Source organism: Tachysurus fulvidraco, chromosome 5 (assembly GCF_022655615.1).
Source record: "Tachysurus fulvidraco isolate hzauxx_2018 chromosome 5, HZAU_PFXX_2.0, whole genome shotgun sequence".
Taxonomy (NCBI): domain Eukaryota; kingdom Metazoa; phylum Chordata; class Actinopteri; order Siluriformes; family Bagridae; genus Tachysurus; species Tachysurus fulvidraco.
Genome location: NC_062522.1, coordinates 7,617,414 through 7,645,189, shown reverse-complemented (window position 1 = coordinate 7,645,189; position 27,776 = coordinate 7,617,414). Strand labels below are relative to the sequence as shown.

The following is a 27,776-nucleotide window of genomic DNA, read 5'->3' as shown; positions in this document are numbered from 1 at the left end:
AAATATTAATAAAGGATTGTACAGTACTGTGCTTAAAAGCGGATGAAGCGAGTCTTTAACAAGCCAATCGCTTAGAGACTAACAAACATTTAAATGTTGCATGTCCTTTGCAATTAATAAAGCTAAACAACTAGCTAACAAATTCACTCAGCAATATACAGTACCTACAGATTCAGCTTGCCATTATGCTATCTTCTTAGCAGTTAATCATTCTGAATACATTTTACACAGCCTTTGACTTGCCCCAGCTTTGTCATATAAAATACAGATTGAAAATGCATTACAAGAGCAATAAAATTCCAGCTTCTGCTAAAAATAATATGAAAAGTGTCCAAAATTACAACAAGGTTTCTTCAAGTCTCGGGTTTAAATACACCAGATATGAAGAATACCATGGTATACATTAAGGTAAGTCACTGGATCAAGTCAAATTAAACTATTATTAGTCACATACACCATCATACACTGTACCACATGCAGCCAAATGCTGTTTATGTTGTGTTATTAAAAGTAGAATAAAAGTAAAATAAAATTAAAGAGAATTTGCTGTATAGAAGAGTAGAACAATTAATATACAAAATATGAAATGCAGGTAACTGACTGATGATATAAATATGAACACTGTATATGAAGAATTATAGTAAGACTTTATGAATAAAGTGCACAAGTGTGCAATATTTGTTAGCTTCTCTTATGACACAATATGTAATCTAGTTATTTCATTTCATTCATTCATTCATTCATTCATTCATTCATTTTCTACCGCTTATCTGAACTTCTTGGGTCACGGGGAGCCTGTGCCTATCTCAGGCGTCATCAGGCATCAAGGCAGGATACACCCTGGACGGAGTGCCAACCCATCATAGGGCACATACACACTCTCATTCACTCACTCACTCACACACTACGGATGATTTTCCAGAGATGCCAATCAACCTACCATGCATGTCTTTGGACCGGGGGAGGAAACCGGAGTACCTGGAGGAAACCCCCGAGGCACGGAGAGAACATGCAAACTCCACACACATAAGGCGGAGGCGGGGATCGAACCCCCAACCCTGGAGGTGTGAGGCAAACGTGCTAACCACTAAGCCACCATGCCCCCCATTTCATTTCAACAGATTTATATTTTAAAATTGTGTCACAGGAACAAACATAACTCCAGGTGGGTCTCATTCAGCTTCTAGTTAAAGGGAAAAATCCTTCCAGAACATTTCACGAAAAACATTTGCTTCCTAAAAAAAATCCAACAATTCACCACAAAAAACAAACAAGTTGTATATATAGAACACCAAAGTGAAAAAATCCCTGACATAAGTAATCATTTGAGAAAATATGTTTTCCTCATTTGATTGCTTATGTCAAGGTTTTTTTTTTTTCACTTTACTTGATGCTCAATTTGTTTGAGTTTAAAGAATATTAAGTGTTTCATTATTTTAGAAAATCCACTAACTAGCCTGCAATCCTGCTTAAAATACCATGACAGAAACACATGTGACTAAACTATAGGAAAATATTTTTTAGATTTGTTTTTTTCATTGACTAAGGAGGAAATTAGTCATCAGCAGTGTTGGGCAATAACGCGTTACTACTGTAGTAACGCAGTTACTTTTGACAGTAACTAATACTCTAACAATTCATCTCTTTTTAGAAGAACTGGCCTTACTGTCCACAAGGAAATGTATTCAGAACATATGTCTCACTATAAAGACACTATTGATAAAGCTAAATCTACATACTATTCTGGCTTAATCGGTTCTAATGAAGGGAATACAAGGGTTCTTTTTTCCTTATTGAAAAATTTTACAACACCCACCGACTCACTTCCCTCTCATTTGTACTCATCTGATTTCTGCAATACTTTAGCATCATTCTTTACCTCAAAAATTGAAGGTATTCATCGTCAACTTATGGCCACTCCTGTTTCGACTCCATGTGTCTCAGTTTTACCTGTTCCTACACAACTGTTCTCTGAGTTTATTCTGCCCTCAATTGATGATATCTTAAAACTTATTCATCAATCTATATCTTCAACCTGTGTTCTTGATCTTTTACCAACTGGCCTTGTTAAGGCTACTGCTTCCTCTCTGTCCCATTTTATTATGGATATTATTTACTCTTCCCTTACCACTGGGGCTGTTCCTTCTCTTTTCAAAACAGCTGCTGTAACTCCAATTCTAAAGAAACCAGGTTTGGACACCAACAACCTTAATCATTTTCGTCCTATTTCTAATCTTCCTTTTATTTCAAAAATTTTGGAAAAAGTTGTTGCTGCTCAACTTCATATCCATTTGTCTGGCAATAATCTATATGAACGATTCCAATCTGGTTTTCGCCCATTTCATAGCACTGAAACAGCTCTATTAAAAGTCACAAATGATTTGCTTATAGCAGCTGATTCTGGTTTACTATCCATCCTCCTTCTCCCTGATCTGAGTGCAGCTTTTGATACAATTTCCCGCGATATTCTTTTAGACAGGCTTTCCACTATTGGCATCACCAACACGCCTCTGAAATGGTTTCATTCATATCTCTCTGATCGCACACAGTTTGTTCAACTAAAATCATTCACCTGTTCCCCAGGGCTCTGTCCTTGGCCCTTTGTTATTTATTACTTACCTTTTACACCTTGGACATATCTTTCATAAACATCAGGTTAAGTTTCATTGCTATGCGGATGACACCCAGCTCTACCTTTCCACAAAACCACATTCCAAACTCCCTCCATCTGCTCTTTCTGATTGTCTCATTGACATAAAATCATGGTTTTCAGCTAACTTTCTTAAACTAAATAGTAATAAAACAGAATTTCTCATTATAGGCACAAAAACTGTGCTTAACAAATTTTCAAATTTTCTTATTTCCATTGATGAATCTCTCATAGCTCCCTCATCTCAGGTTAAGAGTCTTGGTGTCATCTTTGATAGTACCCTTTCTTTTACCTCACATGTAAATAATGTTACTCGGGCTGCATACTTTCACCTTCGAAATATCAATAGGCTTCGTTCCTTTCTCACCACTCAATCTACTCTCACTCTTTTTCACAGTCTAGTAACCTCCTGGCTTGTAATACTGTAATTCTTTTCTTATTGGGCTTCCTCACAAAACCCTTCATAAGCTGCAACTCGTTCAAAATTCTTCTGCCCGTATTATCACTCGTACTCCCTCTATCCATCATATTACACCTGTTCTGGGACAGCTACACTGGCTTCCCATTAATTTTCGTATCAAGTATAAAATTCTTCTTCTAACATCTAAAGCTATCCACAATCTTGCACCCTCATATCTTCTCGATCTTCTCCATACTCCAAAACCAACTCGTACTCTTAGGTCTTCTTCTTCCACTCATTTCATTGTTCCCTCTGTCCGTCTTGTAACTATGGGGAACAGAGCTTTCAGTTACTCCGCACCTCAGCTCTGGAACTCACTTCCATCTGAACTCCGTAATATTGATTCTCTTTCATCATTTAAATCTCAGCTTAAAACTCATCTGTTTAGTTTAGCCTATTCTACATCTTGATTTGTAATGTTGGTCCAATTTGTATTTCTACTAATGTTGGTCCAATTTGTATTTCTATTTAACTTTTTTTTTTCTTTTGTACGCTGACCTTGAGTGTTCAGAAAGGCGCCTTTAAATAAAATGTATTATTATTATTAAATGTATTAACGCAATACTTTTTAAATAAATTAACTCCATTACCGTTACCATATGGTGCGTTTGTTTGTTACGTTTCTAAATTAATTCATTTTGGCTGAAGTGTAGCCTACAGCCGAACCTGTTTACAGCAGCGACGCATTGTAGGATTGGTGGATGCCAACCGCTGTGAACACGAATACGAGGCACTGTGGGTGTGTTTCCGTTTATTCAAGTATGTGCGGCAGTAATGGCGAGTCAAGGCGAGATCAAGACGAGTTTCTCAAAGTGGAAATATGCTCATTATTTCTTTAAAAAAGTAACTAAAAAGTTACTTTGTACAGTAACACGTTATTTTGGTGTACGTAATCAACAAAGTAACTGAGTTACTTTTTGAATGAAGTAACTAGTAACTCTAACTAGTTACTATTTCTTAGTAACAGCACAACACTGGTCATCAGTGTATCTACGTCTAGAAAGCTAAGGTCAAAAGCAATGCCCAAACTTGTGTAAAAGAAATACTGATGAGAGACTTAAGTAGCTGATTGAGACTCACCCTCTATAACCGTAACCTCTCTGAAATGGTGCATATACTCACATGTATACATTAGTCAGAAATGACATTTCCTACTCTGCATGGGATGCACAGAAAATGTGATTAAGCTGTTTGCATAAGTGAATGGGCAATTACTGAACCCACACGACAACAGTTATCCACCTTTGAAGAACTGATTATGATAACTTCACCGTAAGCTGGCCCAAGAAACTGCCAATAATTCAGTCATTTCATTCATTTACAAAGACGATGATTCCCAGCAACTATCCCAAGCTCATCACACTTAGATCTTTAAATATTAGTAGTGTTGGCCAGGAAAGACAAGCCCTCACTAATCATTTTGTACTGTTAAATCCTGAAACATGGGTTTCAGGTAAGGAATAAAATACATATTTCATAATTAATTTAATGAAACATTGAAATTTACGGCATTTGGCAGACGCCCTTATGTAGAACGACTTACATTTATCTCATTTATACAGCTGAGGAACTGAAGATTAAGGGGCCAAGGTGTGGCAGCTTGGTGGCCCTGGGATTTGAAAGCACAACCTTCCAATCTGTAGTCTAAGCTGTCCACTGAGCTACTGCTTCCTTCTGTAGTATAAAGAAAAAAACACCAAACATGCTGTTATAGTAAATAACATATCTCCATACCGGTAAAAGTAACACCTTTTCTATAAATAAACAATGCACAGGTTTTTGCACAAGTACACAATGTTCTTCATGCTTTCAGTTTAAAGCTTATAAAATACACTGCGCTGCGTCATGCAAAGGGAAACGATTACAAAGTTCGATACGATTTCCGAGGGAAAAATATCCTATTGGAACCCCCAGTTATTTCTAGTAATAGGAAGACAATATTTCTTAGAAATGGCTGTCCAATTGGCCAAACAAGCTATTTGTAGTTAACAGAATGCCATTTTGTTTGCAGAGCATAATGACAAAATGTGTTCTGTAATTTGCAGTGTTAGACAGTCATTTTACGTTAATGGCATTGATGGGAAAATGGGAAGGAAGGAAAAGAGATGGAAAAGAAGAAGAAGGAGAGAGTGAGAGAGAGAGTGAGAGAGAGAGTGAGAGAGAGAGAGAGAGAGAGAGAGAGAGAGAGAGAGAGAGAGAGAGAGAGAGAGAGATTGCTAAGAATCGTAAACTATTTAAACTATTTAAATGAAGGGAACATGTAGAACTTAAAGGACAAACACATTACAATATGCTTTTACTGTGCTAAAATAAAATGCACACATATGTAGTATACAAATAAAAAAAAAGCTAAATCTTGAGCTGGGTATGAAGGAATTATATTGAACTAAACAAAACAACGAAATGGGGTTAGCAGCTCTTAAAATGCGTAATAATATAAAAAAAAGATGACAAAATGATTATGACATGATGATAATAGCAAGTTCAACGTGAATAAATAACAAATTAATGTAGTACATGCATATTAATAATCATAATAAAAAGATCATATGAATTTAGGCCAATCTCTATTGTATAAGTATTGAAATGGGTCAGAGCCTTATGGGACTGTTCCTATTTTCCTTTACAAAATATGCGTCATTCTGTCCACGAAGAAAAAGCCTGTTGAAGTATAAATAATTAAGGGACTCTATCTGGGTGAATATAAAACTAATTGTGTTTTTACAAGTCTCTGAGGTAAAATAGATTTTTTTTTATGTGTTAACCACTTAAACTCTATACATTTGTTCTTATAATTGTGCTTCTTTTTTATTAGTTTCACTGTAGTTCCAGAACAATCCATAGTAATTAGAGAATAACTGGCTTTACGTTGTTGCTACAGTAGTAGTGAATACGATTAAAAGTTGTGATACTTTTAACTCATGCCTTGGAAAGTTCCAGCTAAAGAAGATTGATCACTGGCTGTCATATTCGGATTAAATCTAATATGAAATTATCTTTTGATCCGAGGCAAACTCAGAATGATGTGACGTGTAGATATGTTTAAATAAAACCTTTTTTTTTTTTTTTACAGATCCCTATATTTTTGCACAATGTACCGTATAATATACAGTATACACACTGGTATCCTGTAGTGTTTTGTATTGTGTGTTTGCACTGTTTTTGTCTCGCACTGTTTGCACAAGGCTGTTGCTAGGACATCTTACCTTAAGTCCTTAGCTCTGTATTGTTTTATGTAGAATCACGGTCCTGGAGAAACATCGTCTCATTTCATTATGTTCTAATTATGGTCGAAATGACAATAAAAGCTTCTTGACTTGACTTGAGAACATATTACACACACTTAAAGACATAAGACAATGTACCTGAATTGTTTTAGGTTTGCGTTCAGGTTTTTAATGATCTACTCGGTCTTTGTTGTTGTTCCCCTTTAAATATTAAAACTCGGTAAACAAAACAGCTGTAGTTCTTTCTTTTTAATGAAATTTGATTTTCTGAATTTTAATAAAGCTGGTCTTCTGTGCAATTTGTAATTATGTACTTTTTTGTATTTTGAATGGACAATGTGTAATTAATCTATCTAAATTTACCTCCAAAGACATCTTTGGGAAATAAGTACACAATGCAAACGTTATCTAATCATGTTGATATCATGCGGAAAAATATCAACAGCTTGATTATGTCAAAATTTTTAAAAAATGGTATGTTTGTTGGTGCCATTATGTCTTTGTATGCTGTAGAGTGATGATTTCTCTTCACTGGAGCTAAAAGGCCCAAAACTGTTCTAGCATGACTGTGCATATGTTCATGTCTAAGCCACCTCCATGAAGACATGATGTGTTAAGATTCGAGTGGAAGAACTTGACTAGACCAAACTGAACACTAAGCTTTCTTGGCTAACATTTAGTGGAAAGCCTTCTCAAAATAATTGAAGGTTATAATAGTAGCAAAGTGTGACTAGCACTGGAAAGAAATATTCAAGAGGCACACAAATGCCTCGTGCCACACATGCCAGCTCCAGTTGTGTCTTTCTTACTGAATAGGCCAAACCTGTGAGGATCCTAAGACAGCTATAGAGATGTACAGTACTGTATCAGCTCCAGTTGGATTCAATTTCATGAAGATTTCAGATATTCAAAGAGAACATGCCATCTACATGGTCTTTGAGGACAACAACCTCCTAATCAATACACAATTCTATGACTGTATCTGACTATAGAAAGGAAATGATTCATAATAACACTCTCTAGTGTTTATAACAATTTATAGTCACACCTTCCAGTGCCACCCAAATGAGGATGAGGTTCATTTTTGAGTCTGGTTCACCTCAAGGTTTATTCCTCTTCCATCAAGGGAGTTTTTCCTTTCCTCAGTCACCTCAGTGTAATATTAAACATTTTGTAATATTTATTATGTTCTGTAAAGCTGCAATGTGCATTGTTAAAAGCTCCATACAAATAAAATTGAATCGAACTGAAAAATAGACTGAGTGACGTAAAGTGTGTTAAGGTGGATGTAAAGTTATTGTTGATAAGAGATGTCAGAGTAATGGTCTAGTAGCTCGTATAAGCACTCTTTACACCCATGGTGAGCAGAAAAGCATCTCACTATGCACAAACCTCTTAAGGTCACAACAGCAGAAGAAAATATCAGGTGTCATTATCACACTCAGACATTTTCATGTTGGAACATTAGGGGGCGTTCTGGCAGTTGTGTCTTGTGCCCGTTCTGACAGTTGTGTCTTGTGCCCAGTGGCATCCCCAGAAAATTTAAATAGGGGTGGCCAGAGGAGGCAACAGCAATTCTTGGGGTGGCAAAAAAAACCAAAAAAATCATCAGTGTAGTAACGACGAGATGGCGAGGGGGAGGGGCAGAGAAGCAGCTACTCTGGTGGTGCCAATCAATCTACAATCTTTTTTGGTGGCTGCAGCGTATGCTTCATTTTATTTATTTATTTATTTATTTATTTATTTATTTATTTATTTATTTATTTATTTATTCATTCATTCATTCACTTCATGAACTATTGTGAATTTTCATTATGCATTCAAATTCAAATTCATACAAGGGGTGGCCACAGGGGTGGCCCAGAGTTTATACAGGGGTGGCCGTGGCCACCACTGGCCACCCCTTGGGGGTGCCCCTGCTTGTGCCTTGTGTTTGTTCATTTGTTCTGCCCTGCACTTGTCTTAATTTCTTCCCGCCTCTGCGTACAGTACCTGTTGTGTCTAATTATCTTCAGGCATTGTTATCCTTGTCGTTGGAATCCTTGTCATTGCGTTGTTTTTTGTTTGTTTTCTCTTCTTAGTGTCTTCAAGCTTGTGTATTAGTTTCCACCCCCCCAGTATTTTCTTTGTGTTATTATTGTTAATAAATCATGTATTAGCTATCTCTGCGTTTGGGTCTGTTTTTTTTATCTGTGAAGACAATCAGTTTTTCTGACATCAGGTTTCACTCCTGTCAACCAAGAACAGGAATCTGAGAATATCATGGCCACAGACTCACTGAAACCAGACAGATGAAGACTGGAAAAAGTTTTAATGTGTTGTGAATTCTGAGGTGCTTTTCTTCACCATGGCTGTAAAGAGTGCTTATTTATTTACTGTACCATAGACTACTTGTCAGTTTAGACAAGTTCCTCATCAACGAGGTCTGATATTTTTTTGCACCATTCTTTGCAAACTCTAAAAACTAAAGACTGTGTGAAATTCTCATGAGATTAGCCTGTCATGGTTACAGTCAAAAGAATCACACTATTTTATTCTGATGTTTGATGTAAACATGAACTGAAGCTCTTGACCTGTATCATTGTGTTGCACACCATGATTGGCTACATGATTGTATAACTGCATAAATAAGCAATCGCTCCTATTAAAGTGGACGCTGAGTGTATGAGAAAATAATCCATCATTGCAAATCCTCATTTGCATTTACTACACCCACGACTATATTCCTAATCACACATGCCTTCTCAATCACAGCTGATGTGTTATAGATGTGTCAGCAAAGTGGGCATAAATAAATTAGCACTAATATACTAATTTCACTCTGTTTAATCACCTGCCATGAAGCTGCCTTGAGCTACAATCTGGGCTAGTAAGAAATCAGCCCCAGGCTTGCTCTTTTATATCATACTGCCATTGCACTTGAATCCATAAACATAGACATTTTTTAAAAAGCAAATAATTCTAATAATAATAATAATCTCAGAGCTCATAATTTAGCCTACAAATTGAAAAAATAATAGCACTTTTAAAATATGGTATATATACATACACTGTAATGAGTCTGTGCATCTGTGTTTGCCCTGTTTCTGTCTGCTGTCTTACCCCTGCTGTTAATTTGTATGTTGTATGTTTATGTCTCTGTTCCTGGTCCCTGGTTTGCTTTGTGTTCTGCCTTGGGTTGCCTGCCTGCCTGTTTCTTGATTTCTGATTAAATATGTTCAAACTGCATTTGGATCCTCATTCGCCTTTGTGTAACAGTGACAGAACGATTAACCACTATGGATCCAGCAGAAATTTTGTTTTGCCTCCGTCAGGAAGATTCCCCAATTGAGGAATACGCTGAGGTATTTTTGGACCTATGCAACCAGGTGAACTTCGGGGAAAAGGCCCTGAAAGACATCTTCAGGCATGGACTGGAGAAGAAGGTGCGCTATTTAATGCCGGCTGGCCGAGAGATGGGGTCATTGTCAGACTTTGTCAACTTAGCCTTGCTCCTGGGCGGGTCCTCGTTAACCACGGGCAGTGGAGAGACGGACGTCGGCCTTAAATATTTTTTTTGGGGGGGGCAGTAAGCATCGGGGTCCGTGGGCTACGGAGCAAACCAGCCACGGATGCCCGAATGCCCTACAGTAACTCCATCCAGCCCAGTCCTGTGCATGCCTGTGACCGAGCCTGTTCACATGGCTGCCATACCAGCAAGCTCTGTTGAGGCCCGTGCGAACCGGCTGATCTCCAACCTGGCGGATATTCCGATGATGTCGGTTCGGGCGGCCAGCATCCCTAAGCCATCTGCTCCACCAGCCGGGCCGACTGGGCCGCCGGAACCAGTCGGGCCGACCGGGTCGATAGAACCAGCCGGACCGACCGGGTCAACGGAACCCTTTACTTCGACCAAGCTAGCCGAACCTGAACCTTCGGAATCTGCTGTCCTGACTCTTGAGCCTGTCTTGGAACTTCCGGAATGTTCTGGGTCATGTAGCCCAGCTAATATGGTTACGCCCAAGCTCTATAGACACTCTGTCCAGTCCAAGAGGGATAGTCCTGAACTCTCTGCCTGGCCTGAACCAACCAGTTCTCCTGTGTTATCTGTCTTGTGGTTTATTTCAATGGCTTTGCCAGCCCCTCTACCTCCTGTCCCTATTTACTGGCCCAGAATACCTCCAGCACTGCCTTGGGTTGCATCGGACCTTGCATTGCGTCCTGACCTGGCCGCGACTGAGACGGATATAAATCCGATCGTTTAAATCACATCAGGAGGTGGTCTTTGACGCATTTCAGATTAAACTGTAAAATGTAAAATTTGTAAATGAATGTGGTTGTTCAAGTGACATACGTCAGCGCTATACTCCTCCCAAACGGAAGTACGTAACTCGCAAGTGTTGGCTCCAATCTTTCACCCAGGTGTCTCGTTGCGTCTTAAAATGCACTGCTGTCGCCAGTGAAAATGCAGCAAACCATAAATGCTGTTTTTTGTAGCATAACCGTCGTAACAAGTTTATTCGTCTTCCTTTTTTATTGCATTCTGAAAACCGCATACACCAAAACGTGTTCCATTTCAATTACCCTGTAAATGAGGTAAAATATATTTACATTTTGGGTGTGAGGAGAGATTCGCCAAGACGCATTTATGTGGCCTAATGTAAATGGAACAGTTTTAACAAATCAGATAGCTATCGGATCAGAGAAAACACATGAAGTGACCAGGTGTAAAAGGCCCTAAAATCTCAGTAGGATTCAGGTCAGGACTTTGACTCGGCCACTCCAAAGTCTTCATTTTGTTTTTCTTCAGCCATTCAGAGGTGGACTTGCTGGTGTGTTTTGGATCATTGTCCTGCTGCAGAAGTTTGCTTCAGGTTGAGGTCACAAACAGATGGCCAACATGTTGTCCTTCAGGAATATGGTAGACAGCAGAATTCATGGTTGCATTTATCACTGCAAGTCTTCCAGGTCCTGAGGCAGCCCCAGTGAGGGGGCGCGGTGCGGTGTAGGTGTGGATTTCCCTTAGTAATAAAGACTTTCTTTTAAAAACTGCATGTTGTGTTTACTTGTGTTATATTTGACAAATATTAAAATTTGTTTGATCTGAAACAATAAAGTGTGACAAACATGCTATATATATATACACAGTACACCAGTGTGATGGAGATGTTATATCTAATATTGTCACAAAAGTCAATATCCCTACAATAAATAGATAAATAAATAAAATCCCTACATGATCTAATCTGTATCATTTTATTAACTCACTATCATTATTAAATATTGTATACAATACACTAATTGTCCCTCTTCATCTTTTGGCCATTTTCTCCTCGGCTGAAGAAACTCTTAAGCCTCTTAAAAGTCCTCCTCACTTCTCCTAACCCTTTTTGACTATTTTGAACTCTTTTAAGGTTTAAGGTGCTTTATGAATAACTTATCTTAACTATGATCTTCTATTTCATTTTAAGGGGAAACTCCCACATTTATAAGAATATTATTAGAATTTCGTCAGCAGGAGAAACTCTTTACACTAAGAATTTTAATGAATACAGGCCCTGATCTAGATGCTGAAAATGAAACCATAAACTAATGTTTTTTTTCTGGATAGGAAAACTTATCCCTGCTAGCACATTTATATCAGATGGCCCTTACCATTAACAACTTTTCTGCAATATGGTTATATGGTTTTATATATATATATATATATATATATATATATATATATATATATATATATATATATATATATATATATATATATATAAAAAAAAGAGAAAAGATGTTTTCTCTCATGGACTACTTTCTTTGACTCAGAAATCACTTCTGGCCCATCGACACCAGCCATCAGCAGCTACCCACACAGGTTAGCTTGACTCTGCACAGGAGATTCATGCCAGCACCAAATAAACGACACTGAACTTTTATTTTCCCTTTCGTTCTTTCTAAGTGGCCTTAAAGAAGCTTGAGAGTTCTCGAAGGTATTTAATTGAACGATATTTAAAGGGATAAAACAAGAACACAAGTGTGTGGGCTGCTTTTGACTCTGACCGTCTGTTCCAGTATCTCATCTGAAAAAAAAAAATAAAATAAAAAATAAAAAATAAAATTGCAACTGAGTTGATGGACTCACTTACACAAGAACTGTAACACAACTTGTTTCTTCAGTATTCATTGTCTGGGAGGAGGGATACATGGTGAATTTGACATGGTAGTTGGACTAAAAAGTTTTAATTAAGACAAGGTGATAAACACATAGCTAAAGATGAACATGGTTGAATCGTATCAAAGTGGATCTTCACACGAAAGGCAATAAAACACAGTAAATGAAACGTAGATATTACATAGCTGTCATGTGATTGAATAAATATTGCATCAGATATGCTGTCTAATCTGGCTGCCGCTATGAGAAAGAGGGAAGCTTGTGCGATATAAATAACGGGGGGAAAAAAACTAAATAAATACACATGAGACCCCAGATGAAAAGCTTGCTGAAGTGTACAATGAATGCAAGTGTTCTTAACAATCATTAATAATGAATTTGGGGGGTGGGGAGTTTGGAGTGAGAGGGGGTCCCTTGAGTGTCTAGTGGTCTTATTCATAATTATAAATGAAAAATGAAAATAAACACAATTGGATTTTGAAGCAATTTTCAGTACTTTCTCTTTCTTTTTTCTCTCTCATTTATTTCAAGACAGTGCCTTATAGGATCATATGGGATATGGGCAATGAATTGCATCATCTGAGGTGTTCTTTTTATGGCTACTGCTATAAAAATGATGTATATTCATATGCATTCAACCAATTACCCATGGATATTAAATGTAAGAGTTCGTTGAAATACTGTAAAAATGTGTGTAACATGACAAAGTCCTGATTATTCCTCCAATAAAACAAACCGTTTAGCTTGAGGTTGAGATGATAATGAAAAAAAAAAGAGATGGGTTTTAATTATTGCACTTTTGCTCATAAAGTTCTTCATTTTGCATTTTTATTTGGCTGAATATCATTGTACGTCTTGCAGCAGCACAAGAGAAAAGTACAGATAAAACTTGGCGAAAGTGCATGTAGGTATCTCTTAAAAATACATGACCAAGAAGACCTGGTGCAAATGGTGCAAGACGCCTACACTTCCCTTGAGTGCAATGATTATTATGGTTCATTTGTGGCACTTAAACCACACAGTTTTAATGCCTGGAGTGTGAGTGAGAGGCTAAGATTTCAGAACTTAAACATTCTGCACCAAAATGTGTTAGAAATTCAATTCAGTTCAATTTGATGGCTATGACGGTTTTTAAAATGGATATTGTCACAAAGCAGCTTAAAAATGTTACATTTACATGTATTGAATCTATTTAGAAAGCTAGAAGTGATGGCGACAAGAAAAGTAAAAAAAAAAAAAAAACTCCCTGATATAAGATCGGGAAGAAATCTTCAGAGGAACCAGAGTTGAAAGTGAACCCATCTTCATCTTGGTGACACCTATTATAAATATGTGATTATAAATAATCTATCTTGTTAAAATAATCAACTGTTCACTAAGAGACTTGAGAGCCAAACCTTTTAATGTCAATTCCAGGCCAAAGTATTCTTCATGGCTTCTATTTTATGTGGTACCATCTAAAGCAATCCCATGTACAGTATGTCCAAGCTGTGTCTAAGCATCTTTATCTACATCAAGTAGGGCTGGGCGATATGGCTGAAAACTGTATCACGATATCAGTGTTTCACATCGGTCGATATCGATAATTATTGATATTTTTATGACCCATAAGGACCAGGAGAAAAATATATTACATTTAAACATTTTTATTTATTTTATTTATAAACTTAACCTTCCTCTGATCATAATCCCCTCAGTTATTAAAACAAAAATGTCAACAACCAGGAAAACTCAAATAATTATAATGTAAATATAAGTCTAAAGTCACAATGAACACGTCAATTATGTCTTAACATTTAAGGTGCAAAATGAAAGAAAATGTAAGAAATGCTTAGTCAAGTGTAATAAAATAGTGCAAAGTGTTAAATATAAACATAGAGAAACCTGAGAATTTATTGCAAGTTTAGTGCTATTGCATAATTTGCAGACGACATTGGTCTGACTACGGTCAGATTTATAATACCGAAAAAACTGCCATACTGGCGAGCTGACTTTCCCTCTTTTATTTACAATTACCTCGCTCGCCGCGGCTCATTTTCTGCCCATCAGTCGCCGGTTACTGAAGAGGAATCCAGCAGACCAGCACGAGACAATGATATGGCACAACCAAACATGATACTGTTACATGATTGGCTGATAGCGTGTCACTCCCTATGCTGCTAGGTTACCAGAGAGCGAGTGCCTTTGTTAATGCAACCAAACTTGCTTCACAACCTCTATTTCTAACGAAGAAGAATAAAAATTATCGAATGTTTTATCGAACCCATTTCTTTATTGATATCGATCACGTGTCTATCGCGATACATATCGTTATCGTTTTATCGCCCTAACATCGAGTGGCCATAGAAGTACGGTATCAGGTTGGAGAACTTTTCTACACACATATATGTGCTAGAGAATGCACAGGGTGCTCTACTATTACCTTCACTATATATTCTGTAAGGATATAGATTAGCATACAGTGTATGGTAAATGCAATCAAACATTAATAAAAACATATACTTTGTATATGTCTAAATTAAATTTCATAATCACTTTATTTTATATTTTAAGTCTTGTTCCCACTTTTCCTGAAGGAATTGTAACTAATCCTGTGTGCTCCGTCAGTTATTATTGTCGTACAGCTACATAAATTGCAAATAAAATTCTGACACTGTGGTATTGCCAATTCCATTGAGACCAGCATTGCATGAACATCACTATCTAATCCCACTCAGCTAGATTAGAGTGCCTATGGCACTTCCAAGGCTGGAGCTGAATATGGCTTTTCAAGCCCTGGGTCATTATTAGCATGGAAAAATGTCCCAGTTTCTGCTGTGGAAGGACTCAAGCTTCCATACTGCAGACTCTCTGAATAAATTCAGCTGATCCACCTACATCATCCACATCATCCTTTTATTATGTATGACTGTAAACTGAAGAGCAGCTTTACATGTCATTTGTTGTTTATCAGCATTTACCTATGATGTCCTGAATCTTTTTTTTTTTGTTGTTGTTGTTGCTTTAATTATGTAAAAAATTATTACTACTAATAAGTAAGTAAATAAAGTCACACAACCTCTAGTGCATATTCCATCCTTGGGACCTTCTTAAAATCCTGGGACCATAGTCACATTTTTTTAAGCCTGCCCTTGAAACAATCAATAGTCAATTCTTAAGCTTATAGGAAGTGTGGGATTTGTTATTATGAATTTTAAAAATTGCTGATGAGGTTAAGCTTGGCTTGGGTTTCCCAAAAGCATCGTACAGCAAAAAAGCTCATTGCTAAATAACCAAAAAGGCATTACGTTGAATAAGCTCTAAGCTAGTTATTTTTGGGAAACATCCCTCAGCACTAAACACTAAACCAACATTCAGAAACCAGATGGGGACAAAAAAAAGACACTCAAACATTTTAAAATTGCTGTTCGATGAAAGATGCATAACAAAAAGGAGCTCTCTGAAGACACGTGATCAAGAGTAGTTGATCTCCATAAGGCTGGAAAGGGCCATAAAAAAATCTCAAAGTGTTTAGATATCCATCAACAGTTAAACAGTCAACAGTTAGACAAATTGTCTATAAATGGAGATGGTTTAATTCTGTGGCTACTCTTCCTAGAAGTAGGTGCCCAGCCAAGATGACACCTAAAGCACAATTCAGAATCCTCAATGACTTAAAGAAGAACTCTCGAGTAACAGCTACAGGCTTGAAAACTCACTGGAACTGGCAAACATCTCTGTTCACGAATCTACCATATGCAAGTCTTTGAACAGGCATGTTTTTTATGGCAGTGCACCATGGAGGAAGCCAGTGCTCTCCCGAAAAAAACATTGCTCGTGCCTGAAGTTTGCCAAAGAACACCTTAGCTATCCAAAGTGCTACTAGAAAATGTTTTATGGACTGATGAAGCAAAAGTTGAATTGTTCGTGAAGAATACTCAGCAGTATGTACAGTATGGTGCAAAAAGAGCACAGCTTTCCAACATCAAAACATCATACCAACGTTAAAGTGTGATGGAGGGAACATCATGATTTGGGCTTGCTTTACTGCCTCATGGCCTGTATCACTTGCCATCATCTAGGGGAAAATCAATTCCCAAGTTATCCTACAGGATAATCTCAAGGTGGCCATCCGCAAACTGAATCTTAGTAGAAGTTGGGAGATCGAAGTAAATAAGTATCGAAGTAAATCCACCACAGACTGGCATAAGAAAAACAAAATACACCTTTTAGAGTGGCCCAGTCAGAGCCCAGACCGTAACTCCACAGAGATGCTGTGGAATGACCTCAAGAGAGCAGTTCACACCAGACATCCGGCAAATGTTTCAGAGCTAAAGCAGTTTAATATCTATTAGTCCATTAATAAACAATAGTAAAGAACACACACCCTTCTGTGTTTCTTTATCAGGGCTTAAATAACAGTTTTGTGGTCTTCTACCACTTCTACAATCAAAGTACTTCACATGACCACAAAAAACACAACACATTTCAGAAAGTGGTCTTTTTTCTGCAAGATTAAGAGAACATTCAGAAAACAGATGGGGGGAAAAAAGTACACCCAAGAATTCAGTTAGATTTATGATGTTTTACAACATTGCTTCAGATCATCAATGTTTGAGGACATTTGTTTATGTACAGCTCTTTAAAGATCCCTCCAGAGTATCTCATCTGGGTTGAGGTTTGAACTATGACTCCACCAGAGCATCATCTTCATTTCTTCCTTCTTTAGCCAGTTAGATATTGATTAGCTGGTGGATCATTGTCCTGAATATGGTAAATCCTTGTGGATGAATTTGCTGGGACACTGGAAGGTTTGCTTGGAAGTTTGGCATCCTTCTCACTGTAGAATGATGAAGTTCAATGTTCTCCTTTTTCAGTCGCAAGAAAAATATGTGAACCATTTTCTGCTGTAATTTGCCATAAAATGAGATCTGATCCTCATCTTATTTAGGCAGGCACTTATTTCCAGGGATTTCAGAACAGCATAACAGATATTGCGTCATCGTGTAGGCGTGGCCTATTTGATAATCTAACGTTAACCCTAACCCTAACCATAACCGTAGTTTTTGGTTTATTTGTTTTGTTTTCTAAAATAAATCTACCTGTATGACCTTCGTATTATGCTCTTTTTTTGAAAGAGGGCGTTTTTCCAAGACCTCTCGAAACACGACCACTTTACGTTGTGGTAACGAAACCCCTGGAATTTAGTGAATGCCACTTATTTACAGCAATAAGCTGATAACAGACAAACTATTCACATTTCTTGTGACTTTATTGAACACACCCATTAAACATTCACAGTGCAGGAGGAAACATCAAACCTCCTTTGGCAGCAAGAACTGCAAGCAAACGCTTTTGGTAGCTTTTTTACCAGACCTGTACAACGTTCTAGAGGAATTTTTGACCATTCCTCTTTACAAAACTACATTATGTTACTTTGCGTCTCACTCAGGTATAGATTTAAACAGCACATGCAGACTTTAAGCAGTAAGCATAGCTTAGAAATAAGGCTTGGATGATGTGCCAACTGGAGAGCGATATTTAATGGTTAAATATGGGCAAGTATCAGAGAGTAGATACTCAATTATTTCTTTTATAAACAAGGTGACTGCTTCTCTCAGTAAGTCCACAATAAATGCATTCCTTCAGAAACTGAGACAATAGCATTTAAAAGCTTGTTGGCACGAAATATTTCAAACACATTAACTCAATTGTGCCATTAAATCCTGGCCAGCCATTTAGAGTTGTTTGTGATTATTTTTTAGTGACATAGATGTCCTCTGAATCACCCCTAGGCTTTTACAGGTTTAACAACTGCTCTTAGAGCTAAAATGCATTGCAAATTTATCACGGAAACATATTGTTTTACCCCTTTATTAGGATTTTTCCCAAATCTGCCAGGTACTTTTGACAGGTCTGAAAACTGTTCATTAATTTAAGGCTGAGTTTTTAAATATATTACTTATGAATGACCTCTAGCTCACTCCAGGGTTACTTTTATCCTGATATTTATTACTTTATAGATTCTTGCTGCTCCTGTCAATCTAACAGGGCTCACAGTACCAGATTGGATACATGTTGGGCATTTCTCGTTAAGGTTTCTGCATAAAAAAATAAAAATAAACTGAAGGGGGGGCACGGTGGCTTAGTGATTAGCACGTTTGCCTCACACCTCCAGGGTCGGGGTTCGATTCCCGCCTCCGCCTTGTGTGTGTGGAGTTTGCATGTTCTCCCCGTGCCTCGGGGGTTTCCTCCGGGTACTCCGGTTTCCTTCCCTGGTCCAAAGACGTGCATAGTAGGTTGATTGGCATCTCTGGAAAATTGTCTGTAGTGTGTGATTGCGTGAGTGAATGAGAGTGTGTGTCTGGCACTCAATTCAGGGTGTATCCTGCCTTGATGCCCAATGACACCTGAGATAGGCACAGGCTCCCTGTGACCCGAGTAGTTCGGATAAGCAGTAGAAAATGAGTGAGCGAGTGATTCATTAAGGCATAGACGCTACCAAACCTCTGACAGTGTGCCGCGGTATCTGGGATTATGACAAAAAGCTTCTAGCTGGCATCTGCATGGGTCAGATTTGTTTGTCCAGCACATCCAACAGATATTTGGTCAGATTGAGGTCTGGAAAATTCGGACGACAAGTCTGCACCTCTTTGTCATGGTCTTTAATTCCTAAATTATCCTGCTGAAAGAGGCCAATGCCATTAAGAAATACCATTCTCATGAAGGAGTGTACTTGATATGCAACAATGATTTAGTAGGTGGTACTTGTCTCAAGTAACAAGTAACATCCATATAATTGCTGGGAAACAAGGTTTCCTGGTAGAACATTGCCCTGAGCATCTCAATACCTCTGCTGACTTGCCTTCGTTTCCTGCTTCCAACACATCAACTTTAAGAAATGACTGTCCATATGCTATCTCTGGAAAATTGTCCGTAGTGTGTGAGTGTGTGAGTGAATGAGAGTGTGTGTGTGCCCTGCGATGGGTTGGCACTCCGTCCAGGGTGTATCCTGCCTCGATGCCTGATGACGCCTGAGATAGGCACAGGCTCCCCGTTACTCGAGAAGTTCGGATAAGCGGTAGAAAATGAATGAATGAATGTCCACATGCTACCTAAAATATCCCACTCCTACAAAAGTGCCGTTGTAACGAGATTTGGTTTTAATGTTAAGGCTGATATGTATATAATGCATGAAAGTGTTAATAATCGGTTCCATTTTTTCATACTTTCATACTCATTATTCTTCTATACACTGATGAGAGTCTGCAGTCTAAAAGCATTCTTCATTACAGTTCCTGGAAGTCATTGTTTTAAAGCTTTAATCAGCAAGCCAATCTTCCTAAGCTCTTCTTTGGTCTCATATGTCTCGCATAAAGCCGAAAGTCAGGACAAATTCAGTGATCTGCCAGTTTTGCTCATTATCATAAAATAATGGGCTATGGCTGCTCAGCACAAAGCCTCTCTTCTGCTCAGGCCTGACTGCCTGCTTCATGTTCAGCCAATCACTCGCTCACCCTGGGATTTGTGATCTCTTACAATAGCCGCAGTGGAGCCTTCACGCACGAGTCATTCATTAATCTGAGGGCTTGTTAGAGAGACACTTTACCTGTAGATAACCATTTGAAGAAAAGGGCTTCAGCAAGGCACAGTGTGACACCTTCACTTGGCTAAGAAGGGCATTTGTCCACCTCTCATGGTTTCTGATCTCTAGCTGCAACCATTTGAATGGACTAAATGAGCCCTTGAGGAAAAGTGGGCCATGCTAGCTACCATTTGTGTTTATCCTGTATGCTGCAAAGGTCTTTTCTACCTCTTAAAACCGAAAAAAGGGCATAGCTGAGATCCTGTTGAGACTATTATCTCTGCTGAGCACAGACACAGTTACATGTGCCCACAGTAAAGAATATGAATTATCCAGACTCTCACTGCAGTTGTGCTGGTGGCTTTTCTGCATAGAGAAGTATGAACAATGAAATTTATATCTCGCAGACAGAACATGCAAAATACAATAGGGGAGAGCCAGCACAGTTGCACAATTGCAGTTCCCACATATGTTTTTCCTGACTTCGTTACTTTATTATGTCCAGCGGGATTTGGGTGCAGGTTGGAGACATTTTGGATATATTCCCTTAGGTTCTGCTACAGTTTGCAAGATGGTGAGGAAGCATGGGTGTGACCTGCAAGTATAACACCTGTTACAATCATACAAGCACATGCTATAGAGGCATGCCAGATCGTTAACGGTAACAAAAGGTGGTTGTCGATTTGGAACTCCATGATTGCTGAAAAAAGAAATAAAGCAAATTAATCTGAATCGTCCATTGAATAAAATACATTTTATGAGACTGGAAATTAAAGGGTGCATGCCTTTTCTATCTCAGTCCTGCCAGTTTTCTCATGCTACTGTACATCATGTTATGTATTTCAATTGTTTATCTGTGTGCGCTTCTGACGATATGAATGTTAGACTTCCAATGAAAGTTCCATATTTTCAAATATATACCACACATAGTAATTATTGTACTATATTTTGCTTTAACGTTGGATTTGTCTGATGGAACCGCATATCTTTGGCATTTCTGTGCTTTCCGAGCGTGGAACCTGAACTAAAACATGTGAAGTTAGAATTGTGCGGATTTCTCAGCAGCACCTGGTTTAATGCAAACGTCTGATATTATACGCTCGTATCGAATAAAAGGAACAACTCGTGTACGCATGACAATACAGTATGTAGGAAGTATACCGGCTAAATAATCGTCGAGTGCTTAACATATAATAAAAATAATTAAAATCTTACAATGGTGCCAACTCGCCCCTGAGTCTCTAGGTCAATTCTATGCCAAGATCTAATAAAACATTTCTGTCCATGAGCTCTCCAATTGATTTTCTTTCTAATGTTTTTGATGTATTGCATATACCTAATATTCAACACAGGCACAATTGTTTAATGGCATCTTTTATTGCTTTTATAAAAATCTCTGAAAATAAAATAAAAGGTGAGCATTCCCAGCACAATGTAAGCCATAGATTGTGCAGGCTTTTAGACTAAGTCTTTAGAAAGTTGAAGAGTGAGCCTACTGTGTGTAATAAACAGGCACATAACAGCACTCAGCTAAAATCCTCACTGGGCATTGGCTGCTACACTCTTTCCACTGGCTATAGAAAAATCACACACAGTTTGCTGCAATGCATTTGCTCCATCTGTGACAACCCAAGTTGATGTACTGCACAATATCTTGCCAAATCCCTACATTACACACCCTTCTACAGAGCTGCCAATAAATACACAGCATGTGATTTATGATTCAACTCCTCATTCCTTCTTGATGAAAATAATATATTATGGTTTACTGTCAGCAGGAATTCTTATCCAATTTATCTATTTGCATTCATGCACCTACGTTATTTATTTACTGTACACTATTATTATGTGGGTTTTTATATGATTGTCTCTGTTCGGTGCCTTATAAAGCTTCATTCGATTCCAGGCTTAGTTGAGCATTTATTCATGTAAGTTTCCTAGGTTATCAAAATTTCTGTTTATCTTCCCCTCATTCAGGGAGGTTTAAAAGGGTATATTTAAACAAATCGGTCGCTGGACATATGCTGTTTGGAAAGTTTGAAGCTTGTACTTCATGCATCACTAACACTTGACACAAGTCAGCTCTTCCCTGTTGGGTATTTGGATGTCTGGAGGAATATCAACAAAGCGTGCGCCTGTGTGTGTGTGTGTGTGTGTGTGTGTGTGTGTGTGTGTGTGTGTGTGTGTGTGTGTGTGTGTGTGTGTGTGTGTGTGTGTGAGTGAATGAGTGTGAGTGAGAGAGAGAGAGAGAGAGAGGGAGAGAGAGAGAGAGAGAGAGAGAGAGAGAGAGAGAGAGAGAGAGAGAGAGAGAGAGAGAGAGAGAGAGAGAACAAGAAACAGGGAAAGAGAAAATAGAATGCATAATAAGACATAGATGAGAAAAACAATGAGATAGATAGATAGATAGAGAGAGAGAGAGAGAGAGAGAGAGAGAGAGAGAAAGACATATAGAGAGAATCACAGTAAGTATCACTGACCTTCTGTTCTCAGCTTCTACCCTACTGCTATTATTACTGATAATGCTAATATACCTGTTGTTTTTATTAGTATTATCAGTATCAGTTTTGTTGGTACTGTTGTTTGCAGTTGATCCACAAATATTGCTTTTATTGTTAATGCTCTCATTACTTCCTAATGATCTGACACTATTATAATCTATCCAGTCAAACCAATAAAGCCACAGTGCATTGAGCTGAATTCTGAAAGCAAGACTGAGAGAAAGGGTTAAAGAGTGAGAAAGGAAGCGAATATACAGCATAGATCTTATATCATATATCACATGGACATGAACATTCTTCAAGTGATTAGAGTTCCTGCTCAGAAGCTCAGTTAAGATGTGTAATAGTAATAGTACCCTGTCTCTTTCCTGTTATTCATGTGCTATAGGCTCCAGTGGAATGGAATTAAGGCATGCACAGGATCATTGCTAATAGTATCTGGAGGTATTAACTGATTATTGGGAGACCAGTTTCACAGTAATACCACTTCAGGACATGGTTAGTTGACAGCTGGAGTATGTTAGACCCGACCAGCTTGAATTCCGAGCATAAATAAAAACAAATAAATAATTTAATAAAAAAAAATAATAATAATAAAACAAAATGTGGTTTCTGGTGGTTTTATATATATATATATATATATATATATATATATATATATATATATATATATATATATATATATATATGTGTGTGTGTGTGTGTATGTATACCTTTTATGACTATCGTATACATTGTTCTGAACATGCAGCATTACGCAGCATAAAGTCACAAAGTCCATGTTGCTATTACTGTACATCTATGTTCGGGATAACAGGATAGGAAAGAAATTGCCCCAACTCACCCCGACAAAGAGCCCCATTCAAAGTTCATCTGAGCGCGTCCCATTTGTGCTCCAAATTTGCTCATCAGCCATTTCCAGTTTAACGAGATTCTTCATGCGTGTATTTGGCTTAAGGAATAATGACACGCACTGTAATGAGTTCGCAATGGAGACAAACCCGACTGCGCTTTTCACTCCGCGTTCGCGCTCTCACGCTTGCCAACTTCGGTAAGGAACCGCGTCCATGATGCTGCGCTTGGTGATAGCGACTTGGATGTTCCTGGTAGCCAACAGCCTTTCATATAACAAATAAAAATGGGTTATCCTTTAAAAACGTTGAAGAAGAGACACCGTGTGCACTAAAGAAAGCGATGGAGCCTTGTGCGTAAAACGCTCGTCTTTGATATTCCGTTAGAAAGTCAGCAAAAGCGCTTCTTTGGCTGACCCTACTACTCCGGCATCGTGTGTGTGTGTGTGTGTTTGTGTGTGTGTGTGTGTGTGTGTGTGTGTGTGTGTGTGTGTGTGTGTGTGTGTGTGAGTGAGAGAGAGAGAGAGAGAGAGAGAGAGAGAGAGAGAGAGAGAGAGAGAGAGAGAGAGATGCATCCGAGCGGATAGTCTCCAGTAGACGCGGGTGCGAGGTCTTTCGTCGCCCCCTCTCACGCTTGGTCACATGTTTAAAGCACAAGTAGTTCTCTGTAACGGATTTCTGGCGAATGAAGACCGGCAAGACCGTTGACGAGGAAGGAATGATAACGACTTTGAGAGCTAAAGCTCCTTTTTATTTGAGAACAGCAATGCTGGGCTTCGAATGCCGACAGCATCCCACATAGTCGGATATACTGTACATATGCTGGAGAACTTTATTTGTTTGTTTGTTTGTTTGTTATCAAAATCTACACGTCATATATATCATGTGAATAATATGGGAAACATTTCCACCTTACAGCTTCAGGTTCTGATTTAGGGTGATTTTATATACAGTATATAAGTCCTGCATCAGTTCTCTTTGGGTTTTCCGAGGGTTCTCCAGTTTCCTCCCACCTCCTAAAAACATGGCAGATAAATTGGTGGTGTTATTTTTTCCCCCCTATGTGTAATAAGTGTGCGAGTGTGTGTATGTTTGGTGTCCTACAATAGAGATATCCCTTGTACCATTCAGTGTGTATTCACACGATAACCTCACACGATGTCATTCCACTGATACACTGGCTAGGACAAAGTGATTACTAAATATTAAAGCATAAGGGAATGTGTGACCAGATGAAAATGATCCATGTTACAAAATCTCATTTGAAAATTTGAAAAAAAAAAAAGATTTTTGTGAGATTTTATTTGCCAATTTCTAAGAATCTTTGCCATAATATGAATGGATTCGTTCTATATCTGTGTAAGATAATCAAAGCCAGCAGATCTATAGTTGCCTCATATCACAGCTGGCATTCAGAGCTGTCCCTTGGTGTGTATGGGTATGACACTTCTCTCTCCAGACCCTAGCCCCCATCTGTGCTTCAAGAGTGAGTCAGACTGCAGAGGCAGGTCGTACAAATCTCTTACTGATGCACAGGTCCTTTTTTTTTTTTTTATAAAGAAGAATAATTTTTAAGAACAATACAAGAAACATGCATCATACACTGCTGCTACCATCTTACATGTACCTGATACAAAATTAGACAGAGTAAGCCCTTTTCTGACTATATACAGTAAGTACCACTTGACATTGTTCAGAATGAACACTGCAGTCATACTTTAACCATGGGAACACATGCACGCCTCCGTATCTGGCTCTTTGTCTTTTCTTGATTTGCTGTAACACGGATCTGCTGTGCAAATGCCACAGTGACACATCTCTGTGTCTGAGCTGTCCATCGTAATGAAATCAATAATACACAGCCGTTCTGATTATATTACTATTCATGACTCATTTAGGTTTAACTATTTGTCATGTTTTTTGTCATGTTTTCATTTTCCAGATTGATTTAGCAGATTTATGAGATTCTGGTCTCAATATTGATTTTTTATCCCATGATAAAAAAAAATGAGTTGACAAAATGACAAGATGGTGATGTAATGCTCTTGACTTTACTTTTTCCAACACCTATGAACTGTGTACGTCTCGTCGAGAACAATGACTAAGTGAATACAAAATGCCAACCCATCTCAAGGCACAATTACACACTCACACACCAAGTCATACAGTACAGACATGTTAGAGATAGAACACATATCTTTGGTGTTGGAGGAAACCCCTGAAACACAGGGAGAACATGTAAACACACTGCACTGAGGAAGGAAATTACACCCTAATCATGAAGTTGCAAGACAATCTTGATAGCCACTAAGCCACAGTGCCCTAGTGACTTATTATTTTGCATATGATTTAATTTTTTCATATTGCTATTTGCAGAAATCCGTACTTCTGAGCACACGAGGTAGTTGAGGTTATCTCTTTAAAAGCTTGCTTTTTCTCAAAATCTCCTGGTGAATATGAAATAACCCCCATTCTATTAGGAGATAAAAATGAATTTAGATCTGTTCAAATAAGTTCCCTGATTCTGAATTTCTAGGTTTATCACATTACGGAATACCACCATCAGGGATCTAAGTATCTATTTCATAAAGAAGGCATAAGGTCATCTTTCTACAGCCAATGAGAATCCTAGCAACATAGAAAAATAGTCCCCCTTGTGCTGTTCTGATCATTGATCATCATCAAGGGGTGCTGTGGTATCTGGCACCAATCCGTTAACAGTAGATCCTTTAAGTCCTGTAAATTGCAAAGATCCAACTTGTTTGTCCAGAACATCCCTTAAATGCTCAATTGACTGGAGATCTGGGGGATCTGGAGATCTGGGGGATCAGCCAACCCCTTTGTCATGTTCCTCAAACAATTCCTGAGCAATTTGTGCAGTGTGGCAGGGTGGATTATCTTGCTGAAAGAGGTCATGAACATTAAGTAATACTGCTGCCATGAAAGCATGTACTTGGTCAAATATTTAGGTACTGTAGGTTGTATGTGTCCAACATCCAACATGTAGGTGTATGTAACATCCAACATCCAAGGCTTCCCAGCAGAACATTGCCCAAAGCATCATGTTTCGTGCCTTATTCACATAGTGCATCCTGGTGGAATCCCTTCCCCAGGTAAAAAAAAAATGCACACTGACCAAGGCATACTGGGAACACCCTACTCTTGATCTGCAAGGCAAGAGCTCTAACGTTTGCTTCACTCTATGTCAGACATTTTCTTAGTCCTGAACACTTATCTTAAGTCTGTTCCATAACTGTGGGCTTCTGTAAGAAAAATCTCTGTCCCTTCTGTTGACTTTAATACTTGAGGTACTATCAAATAGCCTGTAACTTTTGATCAAAGTAGGCATGACAGATCATTAAAAAATAAATACATAAATAAAAAATAGATTGCTCGGGTACTGCAAGACCAATCAGTACTTCATAGTTAAGTAATAGTATTTTATAATCATTGACTGGGAGCCAATGCAATGTGGATAAGATAGGGGTGATTGTGAAATTGTTTATACATACACTTTTTTACTATTTTTTTTAATAGTCTATTAAAAAACTACCGGTGCAGAATTATTTGAGGAATAAAATATACAACATTTGTGCATTTATTGAACAATTATCAATGTTTATTTGATGCGGAGTTACTATTACAGCTACAAGTTTATTAATTGTGCAACACCGCACCATGTCCCAAAGTGTTCCTCTTACCTTGTCCTTATATAATGACATATTATGTGTCTATATGTTTGTAGTTACTTTTAATGATACGCTATTTCGACAAAACAAGTTACTGGTTACCATGTATAAAAAACAATAGCTGTAAACAGTCATTCCTACACCAGGCTCACCTTTTCTCACTTTTGTTGAAGATGGAGGGAGTCAGCAAAACCTAAATGTCTCCATGCTGAAATCTCACCGACTCAAAAATGACAAATAAATAGAAATCATTAAAAATAAATAAATAAATAAATAAATACCACTGACAATAACAAAAAACTGAGAAGTCGATGCAGTTATAGACAACAGATCAAAACAAGCTGCCAGAACGGACCATTTAACAGGACAGTTGTTAAATGCTTACAAATCTTTGCCCTCAGCCCTTGTTCACAAACAGAAACTCAGTCAGGTATTATCTCTGTTGTACTATCATCATCTGACAAGCTGAGAATCATGACAGTTCCTGGCAGTGTGTAGATGCTTTGAAGCTTGTCTATAGTCTAGCCACTTTAGAGAGGCTCCATATAAAGTATTAATACTGCTTAGTTTAACACACATCAAACTTAGACTTTAGATTACCAAAAGTCCTACTGTCAAGATTTTTTTTTTTTTTTTTTTTAATGTCCACGTCTTCATCTCAGGCATAATCCCATTGACTGGTAGTGTGGAATTCT

The 27,776-nt window shown here is 38.1% G+C and overlaps 1 protein-coding gene across 1 annotated transcript in view; it reads right to left on the bottom strand.

Moving 5' to 3' along the window:
- Positions 1-23,883, bottom strand: part of brinp3a.2 (bone morphogenetic protein/retinoic acid inducible neural-specific 3a, tandem duplicate 2) — a 68,212-nt gene extending 44,329 nt beyond the window's left edge. Inside the window, exon 1 of the mRNA XM_027154476.2 lies at positions 23,386-23,883. The gene's annotated coding sequence lies outside the window, so the exon portion shown is untranslated. The remainder of the gene's footprint in view (positions 1-23,385) is intronic.
- Between the last annotated feature and the right edge of the window lie 3,893 nt (positions 23,884-27,776).